Source organism: Triturus cristatus, chromosome 2_1 (assembly GCF_964204655.1).
Source record: "Triturus cristatus chromosome 2_1, aTriCri1.1, whole genome shotgun sequence".
Lineage (NCBI taxonomy): Eukaryota > Metazoa > Chordata > Amphibia > Caudata > Salamandridae > Triturus > Triturus cristatus.
The window spans coordinates 239,034,680-239,057,048 of NC_140581.1; the positions used below are offsets into that span (position 1 = coordinate 239,034,680).

At 46.8% G+C, this 22,369-nt stretch overlaps 1 protein-coding gene across 9 annotated transcripts in view; it reads right to left on the minus strand.

Moving 5' to 3' along the window:
• The window catches only part of ZFR (zinc finger RNA binding protein), a 526,018-nt gene that overhangs the window by 15,438 nt on the left and 488,211 nt on the right, over window positions 1-22,369 (minus strand). The gene's annotated exons all lie outside the window — the stretch shown is intronic.

Consider the following 22,369-nt stretch of genomic DNA (forward strand, 5'->3'; position numbering starts at 1 on the left):
CAAAAATAATAATCACCAAAAAGTGCGATCCCTCCAAGAGCAAGAATGCGCAGAATTAAATACACACTTGCAATCCTGAGCGGAAAGTTCCATCCAATGAATCCAGGAATGGGTACAGTGAGGAGGTCTTCTCGTGACCTATAGTGCCGCCAAGGACAGAGGACTAGGGCTCTTTCTGTAATAGTTCTAGGATAGCTAGGAGGACAAAGACACAATGAGTCTTTAAAAATCTAAGCAGATAGTCATAAAATGGGGGCAAGGAATCTCTAGGTGTCAATATCATTACTAAAGTATAGCTCGACTTACATCGTATTTGGATCGAATATAATCAGGCTGGGGACATAGAATTCCAGAATCAAAGTACCAGTATGTTCCTTCCAGTCCGAATACTGCCTTATCTGTAATAGGAAGAGATTCTAAATACCTAGCTAGTACTAAAGAGTGATCGCTGATCTAGTTTAAGCCACAGAAACGTACAGATTACAAGATTGAGAGCTTCTAAGAATCTGCCTCGTCCTCTGATGTAATCGCAAATAATGTCTAAGCGACAGATATACACGGTATAAGCAGATGTCTGCAAATAAAGTCTACCGCTAGTTGACAAGGATCATAGTAGTCATATATATCGTTGGGTATTACTGCACAATTAAGACAAGCACTCAAAGTGAGTTACTAGGTATTCAGAGAAACAAAACTTACGTACTTAAAAAAAAAATTTCTAAGTCCTCACGAATAAAATCCTAGGGCTGATTCCAACTGATGATGATATAGGTATATAGGTCACGAGAAGACCTCCTCACTGTACCCATTCCTGGATTCATTGGATTGAACTTTCCGCTCAGGATTGCAAGTGTGTATTTAATTCTGCGCAATTCTGCGCATTCTTGCTCTTGTAGGGATCGCACTTTTTGGCGATTATTATTTTTGAAGCACTTTGACTTGGGGTTCTTTAGCACTCTATTTCTACTAACGGCACTGAATCAGCACTATTTCTCTCCTCTACAACTATATCTATTTAGTTTAATTCTACAGCTTTCCAATAATTCTAGCAAACTGGAAGCATTAGTGCTCATGTGTAATAAAATAAAACATATATATTTTAAATTCGTGATCATGGATAACCCCGTTATTTGTTCTTCCACAGATCCTGTCTTTGACGAGGCATATAGTCAATTTATGATGTTTTATTATTGTAATTTTTTGTATTTTTTGTATTTATTTTCTGCCTTTCGCCCATGTAATACCAATATCGCCCTGAGGAAGGAAGATTCCGAAACGCGCGTCGGCACAATTGTGTATTGATTGGCGTAACTGTTTATGTATGGTTTGGTTTTGTATTATCGATATTTGTATGTGATTTTTCTTTCTTATTTCTATGTATATATTCTGTATGTTTTCTGTTCATTATACTGCTTCGTCAATCTTGGGTTGTATTACAGCCCATGTTGTATAAATCTGTATTTATAAGGAAAAAAAATGATTGATTTAAACAAAAGTGTGTATTTATGAAAAAATGATTGACTCAAACAAAAATAACTGATTGATTATATATTTTTATAAATAAAATAAAATTAGAAAACATTTTTTTACCTTCTGTGGTTTATATAGGCGGTTATCTGATCACAAGGGTTTTTTTTCTTTGTATTTTGGACTGTGGATTCTCTACACCCTGTACCTATTTGGGAACAGTATATACAGAGCCACTTTCTCACAAGACGCGCCCCTGCATGCTGACGGCAGTTCTGACACGACTTTCCACAACAGAAGCGCAGAGCCATGAAAGACACTGGCCACTGGTGTGCCACGACTAGGGCCCTGTAAGGGAGTCCCTATCCATAGAAATCAGTTCGCAGAGTGGGGAGGATGGGTGAGGCGGTAAGGAATGAATAATTACACGTCTCTTACAGATACATCGTTAACGGAGGCAAGTAACTTGATCATCTGAAAGAAACAGTTATAGATTCCTTACCTTAGAATAGATACCCCAGCAATACCATCCCCAGAGGAGAGACTGCAAACTAAGTTAACAAAGTTCTGGAGGACAGAACGGGCAAAACAGACATCCCTCCAGACTTGGCTGTCCAGGCAGTATTGTCTGGTGAACATGTGCAAGGATGCCCACGTGGCTGCCTGGCAGATGTCAAGAAGTGGGACTCCACGTGCCAATGCAGTAGTTGCTGCCGTAGCCTTAGTGGAATGAGTACGCAGCCCCAATGGAGCAGACTTTAATACAAAGGACAACCCATCAAGAGATGATACGCTTTTGGACAGCCCAACCTTTCTTCGCACCCACATAGCCAACGAAGAGTTGATCCACCATCTTTCGTGCGATCAAGGTAGGAGGACAGCACACGTTTTGGGTCTAGACGGTGGAGTCTTTCTACTTCATTGGAAGGGTGTGGAGGTGGGAAAAAGGTAGGCAAATTAATCATTCGTCCTATGTGAAATGCTGTAACCACTTTAGGAAGGAATGAAGCTCTCGTCCTAAGCACCACTTTGTACGGATGCACAGGGAAGAAAAGAGACTTAGAGGATAGAGCCTGGAACTCACTCACCTTACGAGCAGAGGTGATGGCAACAAGGAGGATTATGTTTCTTACTCAGTAAGCATCTGTTCTTGGCATGTGGAGCTGTTGATTCACATGCTTTGCATACTCCTGCCATCTCGTGTTGTGTCTAGATGTTTGCAAGTTGTTTTTCTCAGAAGTCTTTCCTAGTCACTAGGTAAGGTGACTCCTCCTTTCGGTGATAGTGAGCATTGGTATCGACTTCATTCTTGGATTGTTTTCCCGCAAGAGGGTGAGAATAGAGTAAGCAAGTATAGTATAGAGATGTCCATGCGTATGAATGTCTAATCAAGAACTGCAACAACTACAGGTGCCAGGTGGGTGCATGTGAATCTACAACTGTACATGCCAAGAACAGATGCTTACTGGGTAAGTAACAATCCGTTTGAGGCATGTGTGCTGTAGATACACATGCTCTGCATAGACTACAAAGCAGTATACTCCCAAGGTGGTAGCTAACCAGTAGAGTTGCAGTTGTTTGAAACAGTGTTTTAAGTACTGCTTGGCCTACATTAGCTTTTTGGCATGCAAACACAATAGTGTTTGGTAATTGTGTGTGGTGTAGACCATGTAGCTACCTTACATATGTCAGCTAGAGGAATGTTGCCTACAAAAGGTCACAGTATCCCCTATTTTGCAAGTGGAATGCGCTCTAGGAGGTATGGATAAAGTTCTTTTAGCTTTTGCACAGCATGTTTGAATGCAGTTAACAATCCATCTTGAAATGCCAGATTTAGAGATGGGATTGCCTTTGTGAGGTGGAGCAAATGCAACAAACAGGTGTTTTGTGAAAATCTTTGTTTCTATCTATTTAGTACAATAGAGCTCTTTTGACATCAAGCGTGTGAACAGCCCGTTCTGCTACAGAATCTGGTTAAGGAAAAACACAGGTAACTCAACTGATTGGTTTACGTGAAAAGCAGAAACCACATTGGGTTCTTCCAAGGTTAATGCCTGTAGCTCACCAACTCTCCTTAATGAAGTTATTGCAATGTGGAAAGCAACTTTCCATGAAAGAAACTGCAAAGGGCAATTGTGCAATGGTTCAAAGGGTGGACCCATAAGCCTTTTAAGGACAATGTTAAGATTCCATACTGGTGCAGAGGGAATTCTTGGTGGTATTACCCTTTTCATCATGAAGGTTTTGATCACTGGAACTTTAAATAATGATAAATGCTGCCTGTTCTGTAAATACGCAGCTACAGCTGCAAGGTGAAAACGAATAGATGTATAAGCTAGTCTAGTTTACTGTAAGTGCAACAGGTAGCATATAATGTTTTGTACAGAAGCATCTAGAGGATTGATTTTATTGTTCTTACATTAGACAACAAATCTTTCCCACTCTTCTGTATAACATGCTCTGGTAGTAGGCTTTCTTGCTTCTTTCAGAATAGTCATACAATCTAGTGGTTGATTTAAATAACCAAACTGACTTCAGGAGCCATATCGCTAGGTTTAATCCTTTTGGATTTTGATACCTTATTTCTCCATGGTTCCGAGTAAGGAATCTGGAGGTGAAATCCAGCTTTTGATGTGGAACTACGGACCGCTCCAACAGGGTGGTGTACCATGGTTGAAGGGCCCATGTGGGAGCTATTAAAATCAGTGTGAGGGATGTTTGCCTGAGCCTCTGAACCAGAAATGGGAGAGGCGGAAAAGCATAGGCAAATATACCTGACCAGTTCATCCATAGGGCCTTGCCTCTGGAGAGCAGGAGTGGGAAATCGGAGGCAAATTTTGGGTATTTTGCGTTGTCGACTGTGGCGAACAGGTCTATTTCAGGGAGTCCCCATTGTTCGAAGTATGGAAGGAGTACTTGGGGATGAAGTTCCCACTCGTGAATTTTCTGCCTCTTTCTGCGGAGGAGGTCGGCAATGTGATTTTTTACCCCTGGAAGATGTTCAGCCAGAAGATAAAGTTTGTGATGGATTGCCCAATTCCAAATGGCTTGAGAGAGGCGTAACAGTTCGAGAGAGCGTGTGTTCCCCTGTTTTTGTACATAGTACATTGCTGTCATGTCTGTTCGGACTAGGACAGCTTTGCCTATCAGGTGAGCTTGAAAAGCTTGGAGCTCTAGAAAGACTGCTCGAAGCTCTAGATAGTTGATGTGGAGAATTTTGTGCTTGTTGCTCCACAGGCATTGTATTGTGTAATCTTGGAGATGGGCACCCCGACCTGTCAGAGATGCATCTGCTGTGAGCACGATCTGTGGAATAGGGTTGATGAAGGCTGTCCTTACATTTTGAGGGTTCCACCACTGCACAGAGCGACGGGTGCGCCCGTCTACCAACACTAATTCGGTTAATTGACCCTGCAACTGATTCCCCTGATATGCTAAGTACTCTTGTAGGGGACGCATGTGGAGTCTTGCATGGGGTACAATTGCGATGCTAGATGCCATCACTCCCAGCAGCTGCATGAACACTCTGGCTGGTAATGTTTGGTTGGATTGAAACTGTAGTATCAGACTGAAAGTTGTGAAGTCTGGTTACATTGGGAGAGGCTAGAGTTTTGATAATGTCTAGCGTGGCCCCTAGGTAAGATTGCATCTGTGAAGGATGCAGGTGAGATTTCTGTACATTGACTGTAAAGCCCAGTTGATGAAGTAGGTCTATTGTGGTCTTGAACAGGTCTTAGACAGTTTTGGTAAGCGCTGGCTTAGATGAGCCAGTCGTCTAGGTAGGGGAAGACGTGAATAGGTCGTCTGAGATGAGCTACGACTACCGCCAGGTATTTGGTAAATACTCTGGAAGCAGTAGTCACTCCAAACAGGAGTACTTTGAATTGGTAATGTTTGCCTGCTATCACAAATCTGAGGTATTTGCGACAAGCTGGATTAATTGGAACATGAAAATATGCGTCTTTTAAGTCTAGAGTAGACATAAAATCTCCCTTCTGTAAAAGTGGAAGTACCTGTTGAAGGGTTAACATGTGAAAGTGCTCTGACAGTATATATTGGTTTAACTCTCAGATCCAGAATAGGTCTAAAGGACCCGTCCTTTTTAGGGATCAGAAAATAGAGTGTAAACCCCTGAACCTTGGTATTGTACTGGAACTGGCTCTATGGCTCCTTTTAATAAGAAAGCTTGCACTTACTGTTCGAGCAACTGCAAGTGGTCTGGAGACAATTTGTTAGAGCGAGGGGGAATGTTTGGAGGATTGGTGGTAAGCTCCAGGCAATAACCATGTTGGATAACTCCGATCACCCATTTGCCAGCTGTTATAAATTGCCAAATGGGGAGAAACTGTTGAAGTCTTCCCCGGACAGGTGTGGTATGGTCAGAGGGAAGCATGGGGAAGTCACTGCTTGTTAGGGGAAGGGGAGTTACGGGATGTGGTGCCTTAACCCCTGCCTTTAGAGTTGTTCCCTCTATATCCTCCTCTAAAAAAATCCTCTTGAGGAAGAGGACTGGTAATTACCTTTGTAAGGGGAGGTATTCTGGCCTGAGGGTGTGGTTTTGGACCCTGCTCAGTGAAAGGAGCGACAAAAGTAGTCTCTGTTTGAAAGAGACTGGAGCGCTCCCATGGACAGCCACTTCCGTGCCCTTTTTAGGTCTCGCTGAGCCAGCGCATGCGCTGCTCTGCAAGACATTTAGTGTGTGGGGTTTCAAAGTGCTGCCACAGGCTTTTGGAGGCCTCAAGCTTGCGTGCACGTGCAGCCGCCATCTGTCTTTCCTCTGCCACACAACTCCCGCTTCTCCCCCTCCCCAGATCGCTTCGTTCGCCGCGCTTGATCGCGATCGCTTTCACTTTTGTGGGCCGAGCGGCCATGTCACTTTCACGGCCGCGCAGCCAATGCTTGTTTAAAAAAGATCCTGGTTATCAGTTGTCGGTCCCACCGGCAAAAGTAACCTCGCGCAAGACTACAACTCCCAGAATGCGCTTATTCCTTAAATAGAAAACCAAGACATGAAACATCCTTTTAGCTTGGCGTAAAGGCAAAGAGTGCTCACTCTTTGATGTTCCTGTTTGCTTAAAAACGGGACGCGTGGATTCAGCTCATGCAATGTACACAGTGAACAGCTTGATGCTTCAAACTGCGGCAAGTCATGCGAGACCTGCGCTTTCCTGCTCCCTGCCAATGTTTTTCTAGCAGATTGGCAAAAAAAAGTTTTCAACCACTTTTTACACATGCGGATTTAATTAAAATATAAACTGTAATGGTCTCGCTGCGGAGACTCTTTTTTGTGTTCGAACTGCTGCTGAAGCCAATGTTTTTACGGATTCCCTTTGTTCCAGTTTTGTTCCCTTTCCGTAAAGCTAGCTCCATTAGTGTTCGGCAACACAGCCTCTCTTCAAGATTAACATTTCTCGCGATTGTCCCTGACAGAGGATTTACTTTCAGAGGCTCTGCTAAGGATAACCAAAAAAGGGCATATAGCAAGACAATTTTGGCAGCCCGCATGCATTTTCGGAGCGTTTTAGGTCTTGGCCCTGTGATGCTTGGCTTCCCAAGCATGCCTGGGGAATGACAGGCATCTCTGCAGGCAGGCTGAACCCACCTTGCCGATGCGCGCTCATTGGCTGCCGCTCGAAATACGGAGGCAATGCATACCACTGGCTGCCAACTGTAAACAGAAGGGATATGTATTCACTTAGGACTGACTTTTGGGCGGAGCCACAGGACGCTCCATAGTTTTATTCAATAGAGCCGTGTCTCTCTCTAAGCAGCCAGACCCATTTCATTTCCCCTCCTCGCTGAAAAAGTTGCTGCTGCAGAGGTAAGGCATTGAAATCTTATTATTATTATTTTTTTTAATAAGGAGCAACCTTTATTGCTACCTTGACGACCTGAGGGTGTCGGAAAGACTCGAACCACGATGCTTACGTGCAATGAATGAACCATGACAAAAAATATAGGATGTCTGCTGTGTTCGGGTTTTTCCAGCAATCACAACTGGGGTTTGCAGATAAAGTGACTTTAAAGATGCATGCATGAACAGTTATGTGCATTTAAAAAATAAACTTTTCTAGCGATAACGTTCGTGTTTCGACCATGCACTTTTAATTCCTATGGGAATGAGAAACATACGTACGTTCCACATAAGTACTCGTAGGAGTGACATGCCGTGCCTCGAAGTAGTTAATAAGCTGGCTTGTAATACAAAGCCCTCTTTATTGCTTTTCCATCACACATTTGTAAGTTTATATATATGACGCTCTAAAGCAGAGGTTATGCATAACAGGCGCACACGCAGCTTGCAACGTTTTACACAAAAAGGTTATGTGGGCGGGGGCAGTGAAATACAGAAGTCCAGGCAGTTCGCTGAAGTAATAGCTTGCTTTAACGGTTCTCCCTGAATATGTGGGCTGAGGCGATAGCGTCCTGCAGCAGTTCCTGCGCCGAAGTCGCCTGAATGCATCTGCAAGCGGGTTTTCCTGTTAAGCATTGGCATAGCCAATAGGTCTCGCCTTTGGGACCTTACAAGTGTTTAGTTATCCAGCACAATATCCTTGGCGCAACATCATCAAATGTTGCATGACTAAACACTTATAAGGTCCCAAAGGCGAGACCTATTGGCTATGCCAATGCTTGTTCATTTTCTCAAGCGCCTCATCGACCTCAGGACCAAAGACATGTTTTTTATCAAATGGTGTATTTAAAATAAATTGTTGGACTTCGAGCTTAAACCCAGAAATCATTAACCAATTATATCTTCTGAGTAAGATGCCAGTGTTGAGCTGTGGTATCAGAAGCATCTAAAGCACATCTTATTGACGAATTGGAAGGAATATGCTACTTACCAGTATGCATCTGTTCTTGGCATGTAGAGCTGCAGATCTACACACTTTTGCATAGATCGCCATCTGGTGTTGGGCCCGGATGTTTGCAGTTTGTTTTTCCTCTTGGAAAGTCTTTGGAAGTCACGAGGTCGGTGACTCCTCCCTTGGTTCGTATTGCGCATGGGATTCGGCTCCATCCTCAGATTGTTTTTCGCCAACAGGGAAAGATGGAGCGTAGTAATCACAGTGAAGAAACCCATGTGTGTTGTATCTAAATAAGATACACTGGAACAGATACAGGTAGCAGGGTGGGCGTGTGTAGATCTGCAGCTCTACATGCCAAGAACAGATGCATACTGGTAAGTAGCATATTCCGTTCGAGGCATATGAGCTGCAGATTACACACTTTTGCATAGACTATATAGCAGTTCCCAACCTTAGCGGCGACCACCGGTATCTGTTGCAGTGGTTTGAAATAGTGTTTTCAGTACAGCCTGGCCCACACTAGCTTGTTGCTTGGTTTGCACATCTACACAGTAATGTTTAGTGTAAGTGTGCGGTGTTGACCATGTAGCTGCCTTGCAGATATCATCTAATGGGATGTTCCCTAGAAAAGCCATAGAAGCCCCTATCTTTCTTGTAGAGTGGGCTTTAGGAGGAACAGATAGCGTGCGTTTTGCTTTGTGGTAGCAAATCTGTATGCATTTTACAATCCACCTAGCTATCCCTGATTTAGAGATGGGGTTGCCTTTATGAGGTGGAGAGAACGAGACAAACAGTTGCTTTGTCTTTTTGAAAGTTTGTGTTCTCTGGATGTAGTAAAATAATGCCCTTTTAACATCCAGTGTGTGTAGAGCCCTTTCTGCAACAGTTTGAGGTTGCGAGAAAAAACAAGGTAATTCTACTGATTGGTTTAGATGAAAGGGTGAGATGACTTTGGGTAGGAATTTTGGGTTGGTACGGAGAACAACCTTGTTCGGGTGCATTTGGAGAAAAGGTTCTTGTATAGTAAGTGCTTGTATTTCACTGACCCTTCTAAGGGAGGTGATGGCTACCAGGAAAGCTGTTTTCCATGTGAGGAATTGCAGTTCGCATTTATGCAAGGGTTCAAAAGGCAGTCCCATTAGCCTTGTGAGCACTATATTTAAGTTCCACACAGGTGAGGGTGGCACTCTGGGGGGAATTATGCGTTTTAGGCCTTCCATAAAGGCTTTAATGGCAGGCACTTTGAAAAGTGATAGGTGCTGTCTGTTTTGTAAGTAAGCAGCAATTGCTGCGAGGTGTAGCCGAATAGATGTATATGCTATGATATCTTTGTAGATGTAGTAAGTAGCATATGATGTGCTGTATGGATGCGTCTAGAGGGTTGATTGTGTTGTTATGGCAGTAAACAACAAATCTTTTCCACTTGCCAGCGTAGCAGGCTCTAGTGGTAGGGCGTCTAGCTTCTCTGATAACATTCATACAGTTGGGGGGAAGGTTAAGGTATCCGAATTCTATGATTTCAGGAGCCAGATCGCAAGGCTGAGCTGAGCTGGGTCCGGGTGTCTGATCTCTCCATGGTTCTGGGTTAGGAGGCATGGCGAGAGGTGTAGCTTTTGATGTGGTACTACCGAGAGTTCCAGCAGCGTGGTGTACCACGGTTGTCTGGCCCATGTTGGAGCTACTAGGATGAGTGTGAGGGAGTGCTGTTGTAGTTTTCGCACCACTAATGGAATTAGTGGGAGAGGTGGAAAGGCGTATGCAAATTTGCCTGACCAGTTCATCCATATCGCATTACCATTGGACAATGGGTGTGGGTATCTGGCGGCGAAGCTTGGGCATTTTCTGTTTTCGTGGGTGGCGAATAGGTTTATTTGTGGATGCCCCCATATTTGAAAGAACGCGTGAAGAACTTGCGGGTGAAGTTCCCACTCGTGGATCTGCTGCGTCTGTCTGCTGAGTAGATCTGCCATGGTGTTCTGGACTCCTGGGACATGTTGGGCTAGGAGAAAGATTTTGTGTGGAATGACCCATCTCCATATGCTCTGTGCTAGTTGAGAGAGCTGTGGAGAGTGTGTGCCGCCTTGTTTTTGGATGTAGTACATGACGGTCATGTTGTCCGTGCGGATAAGGACTGCCTTGCCTAAAATCTGCGTGTGAAAGGATTTTAGGGTTAGAAAGATTGCCAGTAGCTCCAGATGATTGATGTGGAGTAACTTTTGTTGCGGCGTCCATGTGCCCTGCACTGTGAGGTGTAGAAGATGAGCTCCCCAGACGGAGAGCGATGCACCTGTTGTCAGGATTATTTGTGGAACCAGGTCCAGGAACAGTCGACCTCTGGAAAGATTTGTGGTGTTGCACCACTGCAGAGAGCGATGGGTGCGACCGTCTACCAACACCAGATCGGTCAGTTGCCCCTGGGCCTGGTTCCATTGGCGCGCTAAGCACTCTTGGGAGTGGACGCATCTGGAGTCTTGCATGAGGTACTATAAAAATGCAAGAGGCCATCATCCCTATCATCTTGCTGGGAGGGAGTGTTGAAGTATGAATTTTTGACGCAAAGCTTGAATGCTTGCGATCCTTGCCGGATTGGGGTAGGCAATGGCTTTTGAGGTGTCGATGGTGGCACCGAGGTATTGCTTTATGTGGGATGGTGTTAACTGGGACTTTTGGTGATTCACCGTGAAGCCTAGTTGGTGCAGTAGCTGGATTGTAGTGGCAGTGTGGTGTACACATTGGTTGTAGGACGGGGCTTTTATGAGCCAGTCGTCCAGATACGGGAAGACGTGAATGTGCTGTCACCTGAGGTGTGCCGCCACTACTGCTAGGCACTTGGTAAATACCCGTGGTGCTGTTGTGACCCCGAATGGGAGCACCTTGAACTGGTAGTGTTGCCCGTCCACTACGAATCGGAGGTACTTTCTGTGGGCATGATGTACCGGAATGTGAATGTACGCGTCTTTCAAGTCCAGTGTGGTGAGAAAGTCGTTCTGGGAGAGGAGCAGAAGTACCTGCTGAAGTGTTACCATGTGAAAATGGTCTGAATGTATGTACGTGTTTAGAGGCCGGAGATCTAAGATAGGTTGTAGAGTCTCGTCTCTTTTTGGTATTAGAAAATATAGGGAGTAGACTCCTATATTTTGTTGATCGTGGGGGACCTGTTCTATTGCATGTTTTTGTAGGAGGGAGATCACCTCCTGCTTTAGTAACGTGGAATGTTCTTGTGACATTGGGCGTTGCCTGGGTGGAATGTTGGGAGGGGTAGATGCAAGTTCCAGGCAGTACCCTGAACGAATAATTTGGGTCACCCACTTGTCTGATGTGATGGACACCCAGACGTGAAGGAAATTTTGTAGTCTGCCCCCGACCGGAGTGGGATGGTCTGGGGGGAGCAGGGGAAAGTCATTGGGTAGGCGGTGTGGCAGAGCGGGCAGTACTTGTTTTGCCTCTGCCTTTATTGTTATTTCCTCTATATCCGCCCCTTTGATAACCTTTTGTGAAGGTGGACTGAGGAGGGGATTTGTAAGATGTGGACGCGGTATCTGAGGAGTAGCCTCTGCCCGTGCCACGAAAGGAAGAGCGGCGAAAGGAGAGTCTAGGAGGGTGTGACTGTAGGGCTCCCATAGATTTCGCCGTATCTGTATCTTTTTTCATCCTCGAGGGCCTCATCTATCTTTGGGCCGAATAAATGTTCCTGATCGAACGGGTGGTTTAATATAGAGGCTTGTACCTCCGGTTTAAAGTCGGACACTCTCAGCCAAGCGTGCCGACGGAGTAGGACACTGGTGTTAATGGCCCTGGAAGCTGTGTCTGCTGCGTCTACGGCACAGCGTATAGAGGTATTGGTTATGGTTTTACCCTCTTGGATTAGTTCATTGGCCCTGTTTTTATATTTTTCTGGGAGATGGTGCATGATGGTTTCTAGCTCATCATAATGCGCCCTGTTGTATCTAGCCAATAGCGCTTGAGTATTGGCGATATGCCACATGTTAGCTGCCTGTGACGCAGTGCGTTTTCCTGATGCGTCCAGGAGCTTTGATTCCTTGTCAGGTGGTGGTGGTTCGCCTGACGCCTGGGAATTCGACCTCTTTCTTGCGGTGGATACCACTAGGGAATCCAGTGGCGCTGGCCCTTTGATGTAGGCAGGGTCTGTAGGGGCAGCTTTGTACTTTTTTTCTATACACGGGTTTAGGACCCTAGACCTGACTGGGTCTTTAAAAACCTCTGGCGCATGTTTTATTACCCCTTTGAGCATAGGTAGTATAGCAGTAGACCTATGCGCTGTATCAAAGGTATCTAGGGAGGAAATCTTCCTCTACTGGGTCAGCGTGTAGCTCTACCCAGTGATAATGTGCCGCCCTCTGAAGTAGGTGGTGAAAACCTAGTGAGTCTTCTGGTGGTGATGGCCTGGATGGCTATAGGTCATCTTGTGGGACATCTGGAATGTCTGGATTATTATAATCATCCCAGGGGTCTGGGGATCCTGTAGGGGTGGGGTCTTGTGGCACATGTGCTGGGTCGTAGTATGGGTCCCCCCGATCATCATGGTCTGGAGACGAATTCGGAGAGCGATGAGGCCGGGGGTGGAGAAGGTGGAGGGGGCAGAGGTGGAGAGGGTGGAGGAGGCGGGGGAAGGCACTCTGAAAGGGGAGGTAGCACAGTCCTTCCTCTTTGGAGGTGGAGGTGGAGCTGGTCTGTCCAAAAGTCTATTTTTGGAAGAAAGTGCCAAATGTCCAGTTTTTGGATCCTTGGTAAGTGTCTTTTGTAAAGGATCCGGTGTAAAAAGTTCTTGCGACACTGGTTGTTCGGTCGGCGCCGATGTTTTCGGGGCCGACGGCTTCTTTGGCTGGTCTGTGCCGTGCTTCCTAGGGACCTCCAATTTTTTGTTCGGTGCAGAGACAGGCCTCGGCGCGGGAGTGTCGGTGCCGAGGGCCTTATGTTTGGTCGGCACCGAGAGGCTAAGTTTCGACACCGAGGGCTTTGGTGTGGAGCTCGGTATCGAGGTAGAGGCCGATCTTTTCTTCGGTGCCGAAGGGTGTTTTTCGGCACCGCTGGCAGGCTGTCTCGAGCCCGAGCCGCCGGAAGGCTTGCTTGGCTTTGTTACAGGGCCAGAAGGTGGGGTGTTCGAAGCAGTGTCTTTGGTCTTGCCTAGGCCCGAAGGTGAAGGCGTGACCGAAGCCTTTTTGGGTATCGGCACGGGTGTGGGAGGGGGTATTTTACTCACGACCCTCTGCGCCGGGGTGATGTCCTCCACATCCGAGTCGTCGGCTTCGGAAGCACTGACGAGGTCCTCTTCAGTGTGCTGGGGTCCCGGAGCTTCGACGTCGTCCCCGAAGATGTCGACTGGAACGGTGGAGGGGATGGTGGTGGGGGATGAAAGGGCTTGTACCTACAGACTTCTTTTTTAAAGGGAACTAGTAATGAGTAACCTCATCAGGAAGCGTGTGTTTACAAGGCAGCTTAGTATAAATAGTACCCGTTTCCAGGTTAATATAACATTTCTTCTGTTTGGGATCCGTTTTCGGTGGAGCAATGTCTAAATATGGATCCCGAAGAGACATCTTTTGGTTTCAGGGCCGGTGTTTTCGGTGCCAATATGACCTGGTCTTTGGGTGTGGAAGATTTTGGCTCCGAAGGCGGTTTATTTTTTGGCATGGAGGATTTTGGGTCAGAGACGGATTTGGACTTCGAACCGGAGAGCTTCGGTTCTGAAGAGGGTTTGTGTCGACTCGGCCCGAGCCGGAAGGCTTGACTGGGTGGTTTGGAGCCGGAAAGCGGGGCGTCGGAAACGTCGTCTTGCAGCCGACCTGTTTTTGCAATTGTCACTTCGAGTGGGAAGGGTATGCCCAGACGTGGGTCCCGTGCTCTCCATGCCACTGGAATCAAGCTATCCTGGCCGAAGAGGGGTGAAACCCTGAAACCGGTCCTAGGATGCTTGTTTCCAGTCCAGGGAGGACCTGGCTTGGCAGTTCGGGCTGGACTGTTCCCATGAGGCACAGGGTCAAGACTGATTTGCATATGGCTGGGTTCAAACTGGAACGGCATGGTGAGCAAAAAAACGATGGATTTAGGCCCAGATCTCTGTATTGGGGTGAATGTATGACATTGTTCTGCATTCTGTCCATCAACTGTTGTTTTTGACCTTGGCCAGAAGGCAGAGGTGGTGCAGAAGTCTTAGATTTTCTGTGAGCAAGTTGATGGGGCAAGGAGGTCTTCTGTACTCACGTCACCATGTCCCAGAAGTTCTTTGGTGTCGAGGTTTATCTGGAGCTCCGAATCCGACTCTGACACAGAGAAGGCCTCTTCCTTCTCCGCTGATAGCGGAACATCTTCTTGACTGGACTCTTCACCAAAGATATCCGGTGTGTCTTCAATGCTTTGACGCTGCATCTCTCAACGTCGAGCCAGACGATGGCGAAGGTTTTTCTTCAACTGAAACGATCTGCAGGGGTCGCATTCTTCTTCTTTGTGCCTCGGAGACTAGCACAAGTTACACACTTGGTGTGAGTCAGTGCGAGGATACTTTTCGTGGCACTGAGGACAGAATTTGAACGGTGGCCATATAAACGGAGAGCTGGACCGACATGGTTATGTCCGATGGCCATCTATGAAGCTTTCTGATCAAAATTTAGATTTTGTGGACCGAAATGAAACGCAGAGAGGTGGGAAATGCGTACAAAACAATACCGTCGAGGGTAGAGAGTATTGCGCACCGAGGGAAACCCAAAGGGCAGTTTTGACCCGGAGCGCAGCGATACACGTCCTAACCCAATGGCGGAAAAAAACCGATCTAACAATGGAGTTGATGTCCATGCGCACTAACACTCGAAAGGAAGAGTTACCTTACCTAGTGACTAGGAAAGACTTCTTCGAAGAAAGACAACTTGCAAACATCCAGACAAAACACTAGATGGCAGGATTATGCAAAGCATGTGTATCGACAGGACACATGCCTCTAACAGGCAGTTTTCAAAGTAAGAAGCCTGAGGGGAGAGTTGTGAAGAGGATCGAAGGGGGCACACATACAATAGGTTAAGACAAGACAAAATTAAAGTCCCACTGAGGCATTATGAAAGGAGATGGAGGAAAGAGATGAATAATGCCCTTAAAAAGGTCTGTAAGCATCTGTTCTTGGCATGTAGAGCTGCAGCGCCACACACTTAGGATAAGATCGTCATCTGGTGTTGGGCTCGGATGATTGCAGGTTGTTGTGGTCTTCGGAAGAAGCCGATTGGTCACGAGATAGGTGACTCCTCCTCTGGACAACAGTGCGCATGGGCATCCACTCCATCCTCCGATTGTTTTTCGCCATGATGGGAAATGATGGAGTGTGTCAGAATAAAGAAAAAGATGTTCATGTGTAATGTCTAAGTAAGACAATGCTGGAACGGATACAGGTCCTGGGTGGGCGTGTGTGGCTCTGCAGCTCTACATGTCAAGAACAGATGCATACTGGTAAGTAGCATATTCCGTTCGAGGCATATGAGCTGCAGATCACACACTTAGGATAGATTATACAGCAGTATCTCCCCTAGCGGTGGTCGCCTGTATCCGTTGCAGCAGTTTGGAATAAGGTTTTAAGGACAGCCTGACCCACAGAAGCTTGTTGCTTTGCTTGCACGTCAACACAGTAGTGTTTAGTGAAGGTGTGTGGTGTAGACCATGTGGCTGCCTTACAAATATCTTCTAAGGGAATGTTTCCTAAGAATGCCATGGAAGCCCCTATTTTGCATGTGGAGTGCGCTCTAGGGGGAACTGTAAGAGTGCGTTTAGCCTTTTGGTAACAAATTTGGATACATTTACCTATCCACCTGGCTATCCCTGATTTGGAAATGGGGTTGCCTTTATGTGGTGGGAAGAAGGCCACAAACAATTGTTTGGTTTTGCGGAAAGATTTTAACGTCTAAGATATGAAGAGCCCGTTCAGCTACAGAATCGGGATTTGGGAAGAATACTGGTAGCTCGACAGATTGATTAAGATGGAATGGAGAAATGACTTTCGGCAGGAACCTTGGATTAGTTCTAAGAACCACTTTGTTACGATGTAACTGTAGGAATGGTTCTTGTATGGTTAATGCATGCAATTCACTTACCCGTCTAAGGGATGTGATAGCAATAAGGAAAGCCACTTTCCATGTAAGAAATTGTAGCTCGCATTTATGTAGAGGCTCAAATGGAGGACGCATTAGCCTAGTGAGCACAATATTTAGATTCTACTCTGGAGAGGGTTGTAGTCTTGGAGGAATGATTCTTTTAAGACCCTCCATGAAGGCTTTGATCGCGGGCACTTTAAATAGTGACAAGTGTTGGCGATTTTGCAAGTAGGCTGCTAATGCTGCTAGGTGGAGGCGTATGGAAGAATACGCTAGATTACATCTTTGCAAGTGTAGTAGGTAGCAAATGATGTTTTGGATAGATGCGTCTAGTGGGCGTATATCGTTGTTAGTGCAGTAAATGGCAAATCTTTTCCATTTAGCTGCATAGCACGCTCTGGTAGTAGGCCTTCTGGCCTCTTTAATAATATTCATGCAGTCCGGTGGTAGGTTGAGGTAACCGAAATCTAGGACTTCAGGAGCCAGATCGCTAGGTTGAGTTGTTGGGGATCTGGGTGTCTGATTTCTCCATGGTTCTGGGTTAGCAAGGACGGGGAGAGGTTCAGCTTTTGATGGGGAACTAAGGAGAGTTCCAGTAGTGTTGTGAACCAGGGTTGACGTGCCCAAGTAGGAGCCACTAGTATCAGCTTGAGGGACTGTTGCCTGAGCTTGCGTACTACGAATGGAATGAGTGGGAGAGGCGGAAAAGCGTACGCAAATCTGCCTGACCAGTTCATCCATATCGCATTGCCCTTTGACTGTGGATGGGGATATCTGGCGGCGAAGGTTGGGCATTTTGCGTTTGTGTGTGGCGAACAGGTCTATGTCTGGTTGACCCCACTTGTGGAAGAATGGGAGTAGGACTTGTGGGTGTAATTCCCATTCGTGGATTTGCTGAGTCTGTTGACTGAACAAATCGGCAATTTGGTTGTGAACCCCTGGAAGGTGTTCTGCAAGTAGGTAGATGTTTTGGGGAATTGCCCATCTCCAAATGCTCTGTGCTAGTTGTGAGAGCTGGAGAGAGTGTGTCCCCACCCTGTTTTTGTATGTAATAAATGGCTGTCATGTTGTCCGTCCGGATTAGGACAGCCTTGTTCTTTAGATGGGGTTGGAATGACTTCAACGCCAGGAACACTGCTAGAAGTTCTAGGTAATTGATATGGAGCAGTTTTTGTTGTGTGGTCCATTTGCCCTGAGTGGTGTGTCCTAGGAGATGGGCTCCCCACCCTGTAAGAGATGAGTCGGTTGTCAGCACTATTTGTGGAAGAGGCTCTTAGAATGTTCTCCCTTTGGACAGGTTTATGGTGTTCCACCATGTTAGTGAGCGATGGGAGCGGCTGTCCACCAACACCAGATCGGAGAGTTGTCCGTGAGCCTGATTCCACTGACGTGCGAGACACTCTTGTAAGGGACGCATTTGAAGTCGTGCGTAAGGCACAATGAAGACGCAGGAGGCCATCATGCCTAATAGTTGCATGAACACTCTGGCTGGAAGAGAGTGTTGGGGTTTGAATTTTAAGATGAGAGCTTGTATGTTGGCTATCCTGGTTGGGCTGGGGTAAGCTATGGCTTTGGAGGTATTTATGGTAGCTCCTAGATATTGATGTATGTGGGAGGGATGTAGTTGAGATTTGGGATAATTGATGGTAAATCCCAGGCTGTGTAAGATTTGGATAGTTTGGTGAGTATGCAGAACGCATTTGCTGAATGAATTGGCTTTTATGAGCCAATCGTCGAGATAAGGGAAGACATGAATTTGTTGTCTCCTGAGATGTGCTGCTACTACTGCTAGGCATTTTGTAAAGACTCTGGGTGCAATAGTCACTCCGAATGGGAGGACAGTAAACTGATAGTGCTGTCCGTCCACCACAAATCTTAGGTACTTCCTGTGAGCAGGGCGCATGGGAATGTGAAAATAGGCTTCCTTGAGGTCTAGTGTGACAAGGAAATCGCCTTGTAGTAGTGGGAGCACTTGCTGAAGAGTGATCATATGGAAATGATCCGAGTGAATATACTGATTGAGTAGTCTGAGGTCGAGTATGGGTCTTAAGGTCTCGTCCTTTTTGGGGATTAGGAAGTATAGAGAGTATACTCCGGTGTCCTGATGTTGGAGTGGAACTGGCTCTATGCACGTTTCTGAAGTAAGGAAAAAACTTCTTGCTTGAGGAGTGTAAGATGTTCTTGTGACATTGGACGATGTCTGGGGGGGTACGTTCGGTGGGGTATTTGTGAGTGGCAGGCAGTAACCAGATTGGATAATTTGTCTTACTCACTTGTCTGTAGTAATGGAGTTCCAGACATGTAGGAATTGTGTGAGTCTTCCCCCGACTGGAGTGGAATGGTCTGGGGGGAGTGGAGGGAAGTCATTGTTTAGTGGCGGGGAGGTACGAGTGTTGGCATTACCTCGACCTCTTCCTTTGGCATGGTTTCCCCTATACCCTCCTCGAAAATATCCTCTATTGGGGAATGTTTGCGTAGAGGCTTTGAAAGTGGAGGAGGTGTCTGCTCCTGTATTTTTGGAAGCTCCTCTATAGAAGGAGCGTCGAAAGGAGCCACGTGTTTGTGGAGACTGTAATGCTCCCATTGACTTAGCAGTCTCGGTATCCTTCTTCATTTTTTCTAATGCAGTATCCACTGCTGGCCCAAATAACTGTTCTTGGTTGAATGGGTGATTTAATATTGTAGTTTGTACTTCTGGCTTAAAGCCTGAAATACGTAGCCATGCATGGCGTCTAAGAAGGACACTGGTGTTGATTGCCCTAGAGGCAGTGTCCGCAGCGTCTAGTGCACATTTAATTGATGCATTGGATATGAGCTTTCCTTCTTGGATGAGGTCATTGGCCTGGGACTTATACTGATCTGGTAAGTGTTGTAAAAGGCCTTCCAATTGATCATAATGAGCCCTGTCATAGCGTGCCAGCAGGGCTTGTGTGTTGGCAATACGCCAATGGTTAGCTGCTTGTGTTGCAACCCTTTTACCTGAGGCCTCTAATAACTTAGACTCTGTCTGTGGGCGGTGTGTCTCCGGTTGTTTGGGAGTTAGCCCACTTCCTGGCATTGGAAACCACTAAAGAGTCTAGGGGGAGCTGTCCTTTAATGTAAGCAGGGTCCTCTGGGGCAGGTGTATATTTCTTTTCAATTCTGGGGTTAAGTACCCTGGTGCGTACGGGGTCTTTAAAGACCTCTGGTGCATGCTTAATGACCCCTTTGATCATGGGTAAGATTTGAACTGTTTTTTGAGACTGTTCAAACGTGTCAAGCAAGAAATCTTCTTCAGGCGCATCTGAATGTAAGGTGACGCCATGATTGAGTGCTGCCCTGTGGATGAGTTGCCCAAACCCTAGGTGGTCATCGGGGGGTGAGGGCTTTGAAGGGTATGGAGTATTATCAGGAACATCAAGTGGTGTGTATGCCCAGTCGTCTAAAGGTACTGTGTCCGGATCTGTGAAAGGATCATTAGGATCATAAAGATCATCCGGATTACCACCTCCCCCTAAGATATCATCATCATCCTGTGGAGGTGGTGTATGTGCAGGAGATGGTAGAGGTAAAGGAGGTGGAGAGAGGGGGGTGGGGTAGGAGGTGGTACAGGAGAAGAAGGACAAATGGGTGAAGTGGCTGAGTCCTTTGTGTTTTTAGGAGCTGGAGAAGGTGTTGAGACCAGCTTTCTCTTTTTAAATGACACAGCCGTGACGTTTCCGGTTTTAGGATTAATATAAATTTTCCTTTGTGTGGGATCAGGGTGGAAAAGTTTGTGATCCTCAGTAGTTGGCTTTGGTGTCGATTTTTTGGGTTCCGAGCTTTCGATGCCGATGGTGTTCTCGTTGCCGATGATGGTTTCGGAGCCGAAACGGGATCTTTAAGCTTGGGAGCTTTCGATGCCAGTTTGGCAATGGGCCTTGGTGTTTGCTTCGGTGCAGAGAGGTCTTGCGTCTTCGGTGCCGAAGGTGGCGGGGGTATAGCAATATGTGGTTTACTCGGGCCCGAACCACTGGAAGGCTTGTATTTCTTCGGAGCCGGGCTGGAAGGCGGAGCTTCTGAAGATGGTTTTCGGTCTCGACTGGGGCCAGCTGGCGAAGTCTTGACCGGTGCCTTTTTTGGAGGGGTGAGGGTAGGGGTCAAGGTACTCACGCGCTGCCCAGGAGTAATGGGGTCGTCTGAGACCTCTGCTTCAGATATAATCTGGAGTTCCTCGGAATCTTCTTCCGGGACATCGGGGCCCTCGTCAAAGATGTCCTCTGGTTCCGGAGCTGGTCTGGCCATGATATGGCGTCGAGCTCTTCGATCCCGGATAGTTTTCTTGGATCTGAATGCGGCGCAGGCAGGACAGCTGGACTAGTCGTGTTCCGGCGAGAGGCACAGGTTGCAAACCTGGTGGTGGTCACTGTGCGGGAACTTTGCTCCACATTGGGGGCATTTTTTAAAAGGCGTCCTTTCCATGAGCCGTATCCAGAACCGGTCCGATGAGTGGTCGATGTCGAGTGAAGTGTAAATTTCGCTTCAAGAAGCTGGTTTTTAAAGTTTTCAGCCGGAGCGGAAAAGTTGATCCGAACCCAATGGCGGAAAAAAACAATCTGAGGATGGAGTGGATGCCCATGCGCACAGTTGTCCAGAGGAGGAGTCACCTATCTCGTGACCAAACGGCTTCTTCCGAAGACAAAAACAACCTGCAATCATCCAAGCCCAACACCAGATGGCGATCTTATCCTAAGTGTGTGATCTGCAGCTCATATGCCTCGAACATCTGTTTACAATAGTGGACTTGAACAAGAAGGGGTGATCTGGCAGCTGAAGGACAGCAGAAATAGCTGCAAGATAGCCTTATAGAGTTCCCAGAGCAGAGCCCTGCTGGGCCAAAGAAAGGATGCAAAAGAGAACCTCAGAAAGAGGTGGGATTCACAGACTTTGCTGTGCAGCATGTGTAGGAAGCTAGGTTCCTGTACCAGTACTCCCCCACCTTTTGCCAGATTTCTGATGCACTTTGACATGATGGCCATGGGTTCCTGCCAATCAGGTTTCAAGGGCATTCTTTCCTAAAACTGTACCTTGTACCCCCAATTGGCATCTCCCTGGCCACATTTTAGTCCCTTGGAAAAGGTACCCTGGGTACAAAGGGCACTGTGACCAGGGAAGGCCTCTAAGGACTGCAGCACATATTGTGCCACCCTTAGAGGCCCTGTACCTCAACACACACACACACACACACACACACACACACACACACACCCCCCCCCCCCCCACTGGAGATTGCGTGTTTTGGTGCAGAGAAAAGTGAAGAGTTGACATGGCACACATTCCTGTGTGCCATGCCGGCAACCCACTGCCTATGGTATAGGTAAGACACCCCTCCAGCTGGGTGCACTATACCAGTGGTGGTGGTACAGGTGCACTAGCCCTGTACCCCCACAGCATCTAAGCCAATTCTTAGACATTGTAAGTGCAGTAATGCCATTAAGAGTATAAGGTGCTGGGAGTTTGTCATTACGAACTACACAGTACCATAATGGCTTTACTGAAAACTGGGAAGTTTGGTATCAAACTTCTCAGCACATTAAACCCACAATGATGCCAGTGTGGGATTTAATGAAAAATGCACACAGACTGCATCTTAGAGATGCCCCCTGAAAAACAAACACTAGTGTCCATGCTGAGTGGCTGCTCGCCAGCTGCCACCACCGACATGTTTCTGAACCTCTGGGTAGAAAGCCTGCTGCTCTCGGGGGTCTGAAACAATGCACATCCTGGGACGAGGTGCCAAGCCTTCTCCCCCAGGATGGGCAGGGAAGCTTCAAAGGCTTGCCACCTTTGTAAGCTTTCCCAGGCCTTTTGCTGCTTCCAGCAACTGGCACCCACCTGTTCTGACCCCCACTTTGGGCGGGAGAATCAGCGGGAAAACCACCTTTGCCAATCCCACCCTTCAGGTGGTAGAGCCAAGGTGAAGCACAACTCTCAGGCTCCCACCATCTTGCAGATGGGAGGGACCCAGCCAACCAGAGTGAGGCA